At 40.2% G+C, this 4,795-nt stretch overlaps 1 pseudogene; it reads left to right on the top strand.

Annotated features, from left to right (window-relative positions):
- The first annotated feature begins 2,018 nt into the window (after nucleotides 1–2,018).
- LOC131028031 (5S ribosomal RNA) lies at nucleotides 2,019–2,137 on the top strand (annotated as a pseudogene).
- Nucleotides 2,138–4,795: the final 2,658 nt, after the last annotated feature.

Below are 4,795 nucleotides of genomic sequence, written 5' to 3'. Positions count from 1 at the left end.
ATACTTTCCTATCAACCTCTTCACCAATCAACAAACTAAAATCCTTCACAATAGCATCCTGGGGCAAAGGCTTCTGACTTTCATCAAGGAAAGTACAAGGAAGAGCCGATATTTTCTCAGTAATGCCCTTACCTTTATCATTACTTTCCTTTTGGACTTTCCTCAAATCCTAAATAAGCATCTCAACATTATTCATCTGATGCTCTAAAATATCCCTTTTCTCAATGTACATTCTCCTTGAGGGAATCACACTATTGTCAACAAGAATGTCTAACTGAAAATATTCTAACTTCAACTAAGCGTTGAAGTCTTTTTCATATGTTTCTAACTCAATTGAAAATAAATTCAAAGTATTTTAAATTTCAACTTTTATTTCCTCTAATCCACTTACCAAAGTACCAGCTGAACATAAGAGATGAGTCCCTTGACTCAAAATCCTATCCATCCATTCTCCCATTGTTCTCCCATGAGAGCTTGTTTGTTTAGCTTATTTCACAACCACCACATCCACTGAAGAAGTGATTGGCTCAATTACCTCAAAGGACTTAATAATTTTGATTAAAACCTTTGTAATTGTTCAGCTTGTTTCTTCATTCTTTCCTTATTCACCTTCTCCGCATTGTACATTGTCACGAGATGTCCAAAAGAAGATTCGGCATCCTCAATTGTACTCTCATGTGTTTGTTTACCTAGCTCAATCCTCTTAATTACATAATAAAAAGGTTGTACTTTGTCAAGATTTGTTTATGGAGGAGGAATAGCCATCTCCACATACTTATTCTTTGATTTGTCCACCCTAACCCTAGAAAGAGTTTTGGCCTTTTTCTTACCATTAGGCTTGACAAGTATCAATTAATTGAAATCAAAGTCAACAAGTGAAACAACTTGCTTTTTTCATTTGGGAGTATTTGATACTAACCAAGGGAGTAATGAGGAATCTTCATCTCCCCCAGCAGTCAAAACTTGTGTTGCCAACTCCTAAGATTGAATACTGGTAGTAACAATAGGTGGAGTTGAGGTGACAATAGCAAGTGGATTTGAAACAATAGGAGGCTGAGGGGAAACTTGGGTCTCCATCATAAAATTATCAAATTCTTCTAACATAGAAGAAGTAACTTCTGACAAATTAGGGAGAAAGAAAGTTTCCAGATTGCCATGAGGCGTATCCAAGGCAGATTGACTTGTAGAAGTGGAAGGAATATTATGAACCAAAGGAGCTTGAGATGGTATCGATATGATAGAAACCAAAGGAACAATAACAACAATAGAAATTGAAGAAGTAACTAAAACATCACCTGATGTAGGAGGAATACCTTCACACAACTCTTGAGACTGGGAAGTACTTGGGAGTTCAAATATACCCTCCTCATCAAAATCTCCTTCAACTTGTTCTTGTTCATTGGCTGGTTCAACTTCTTCTTGAAGTAATTCTTCATTTTCTTCCTCTTCAACATCACCAGCTTGAGTCACTTGATTTGAAGACTCACCTTGAGATTTTCCTTTTCCAATAGTAAATTTGAACTTAGGAAGGGTGCGCACCTAGGCTAGGTTGGGTGTGCACACGACGCCCCATCTAGGTGCACACACATAGAGAGTGCACCCGAGGTGCCTCAAATGAGAAACAAGGTGCTCACAACCCATGTGTGCACACACCCTGGTGTGTCTAAGGTGTTGTGCACACACTGCAGTGTAGCTGGGTTGCTATGCATCAAGGTACACCCGGGGCGCACCCTAGGTAGTGCACACTTCACCGGGGAGGGTGCGCACCCAGGCCAGATCGGGTGTGCACACGATGCCCCATATAGGTGCATGCACATAGGCTGGGTCGGGTGCACACCCAATGCTCGATCCAGGTGTGTGTGCACCCAGGCAGGATTCACCCTTGATAAATAAGGCGTGGTTGGTCAGGGAGGGTGTGCACCTCACCGGGGGTGGGTGCGCACCATGGGCTGGGTGGCCGAGGTGGATTTGCACGTGGGTCATGGTTTGCTAAGTACACACTGTGACAAGCTCATAATGGGTGTGATCATACCAGCGTTAGTGCACCAGATCCCATCAGAACTTCACAGTTAGGCGCACTTGGGTCGGACTAGTACTGGGATGGGTGACCTCCCGGGAAGTCCCACTATTGCACCCTTTTTTAGTTTTCGTCAGGTATCGCAATGCTATTTGAATTAACCTTTTATCTATTTGCGTTCTCATCAAGGAAAGGTTGGGGCATGGTGTGCACACTAATGTGTGTGTGGGTGTGTTGGGGCAACACCGAGCACGTACCCGAGCACACACCAAGGTGCAATCGGGGCATTGTGCGTGCACCCTGGTGCGCCCGAGGTGCTGCGCGCGCACCCAGGTGAAATCAGTGTGCACCTCAACCAGTGCACGCTCAGTCGAGGCACGTACATTGGCCAAGGTGGGTGGGCTTCCTGATAAGCTATAAGCTCTTGTCTATTCTTGGTCTTAAGCTCAAAAATTTCCCTTTAGGCCCTGCATCTTCTTCTTCAAAAGATTCAACCTGAAAGGGTTTTAACTGAACACCATGTCTATTCAACCAAATAGTAGTGTTATCAAGAATTCTTTGAAACCCAGCCCTCACAAAAGTATTTTCCTTCTTGGACCATTAAATGAGAGGCAGAGGTAATCCAACAATGTTATATTTCTCATACATAGGATCAAGAATGTCTCCATCTTTGTCAAGATCCTTTGGAACATTAGCGAGATCAAAATTCTCAATTTGCTCTATAGTGAGACAAGAATAATCCATTCTTCGGATATCCTCCTTTGTTCAGCCATCTATCCACACATCCTCAATCCAGTGCACATGGGTGTAATGTTTCTCAATATTATTCTTCATACCTTGATAGTCAAAATACTTTCTAGGTTTCAAGAATTGCATAGTTACCCTTCTCATCTCTTCTTCCATGGCACAAGCCTTGTAAATAGAGTTGATGGAATATCTCCCTATGACAATAGAGAATTTAAGACTTGTCTTACAAGCTCCTGAATGACACTCATGAATAGAAATCATTTGTTGGGACATCTCCATAAGAATAATCTTATCAGATGGATACCTTGGTAGCATGAAAGGCTCTCCATCAAAGAAACCAATTTTGATATAAGTGAAAGTAGGAAACTACAAAAAAATGCAACCATACTCACTTACAACTTTCCATGCTTCATCTGACACTCTTTTGTTCTAAAGGTATTTATTGAACAAGCACATGTAGTGAGAAAAGAAAGCATCTTAACCCTTCTGAAATGGAAAATACTCTCCTTGAGAGTCAACTGGGTAAAGTATTCATAAACAAGAACCTTGCTCATGTCTCCTATGGTAGACAATCCTTGAAAATTCCTCATAGAGGCAACTGCATAGACCAAATAAGAAGTCATGCAAAATTTCAAGGTGGTTGGAACCTTGGTTAAGGCACCTGCAATCTGTTTACCCCACTAAATCTTCTTCATATTCTATCTGATGATATAAATTTATTGATACATCCATTTGTGATAAGTATTTGAGGTTGGGAGACCCTTTACTCTGTTGAGAAGAGTGATAAGATCATTAACCTCCTTATTGAAATCACTTCAAGGAAGATTCTCAAGCCATCTTGAGATCGTAGGCCTAGGGGTCTTTAGCTAATTATAGTTCATGTTCCTTAGACACTTCTTTGAATGCTTATCAAAGTATGCCACCATCCACTACATATCAATATCTGCATATTGATCTATGGGTGAACACTTGAAAATTGTGTCAAACAAATCCTCATCCAACTTGATGAGTGTCTTCCCCTTTGTATCTTTCACTGACCTAGTGGAAGGATCACATCAGTTGCCTAAAGCCTACACAAACTCCGAGTTTTGTGTGGACATGGGAAAAGTGGCCACTAGATGTATCTCATTGTTAATAGTTGGTTCCATTAGGTATGATATTGGTGGATCTCTAACTCTCTTAAGAAATTCTTCAAGATCCACATGGCCAATTTATGTATCCTTAATGTTGATACTAGAGGACACAGATGAAGGAGGAAACACTGGATAAATTTCCTACTTTTTAAACTTCATTGATTTCTTATTGGAAGAAGGCTCTATCATTTGCAATAAGTAAACTCCAATATGAAAATATCATCATTTGATATAATTATCCATCATAGAAATCTTCATTTGATACAAAAAAGTTCATCGATCCATCACAAATTGATCAAGATTAATCAATTTGCAAGTGTGTGTTTTAGATGCAAATTGGATTTATAAGTCCGATTTACACTAAGTGTGAAAATCCAAGACAAATGCATACCAGACTTATAAGTCCGATTTACAACTTAAAAGTGAAAGGAAAAAAATGTAAATCAGAGTTATAACTCTAATTCTCATTTTGAGAAGAACTTAGTAAACAATGTAAATCGAAGTTATAATCCCGATTTACATTTAGGTTAAATGCCTATCGGGCTTATGGCTCTGATTTGTATTTAAAAACAAACAATAACAACAGTGTCGGGCGGGGTTATAACCTCAATTGACATCCTTAAGGAAGAAAAAAGCAATCAAAACGGTGTCGAGAGGGATTATAACCCCAACCGACACTTCTAACAAAGCATTACACAAAGTGTCGAGCGGGGATATAACCCCGACCTACACTTCAAAAGAAAGTGTGCAAATTTTAAAACAAACGATGGTCGGGTTTGAAACCTCGACCACCATCACTTATAGTGATGGGTGTCGGGGGTTCAAACCCGCCCACCACCATATGCAAATCCACGGGAATGGTGGGGAATGGGGTCATGACCCTATCCATCAGCACAGT

This window comes from Cryptomeria japonica, chromosome 5, assembly GCF_030272615.1.
Source record: "Cryptomeria japonica chromosome 5, Sugi_1.0, whole genome shotgun sequence".
Classification (NCBI taxonomy): domain Eukaryota; kingdom Viridiplantae; phylum Streptophyta; class Pinopsida; order Cupressales; family Cupressaceae; genus Cryptomeria; species Cryptomeria japonica.
This window is presented reverse-complemented; position numbering and strand designations above follow the sequence as displayed.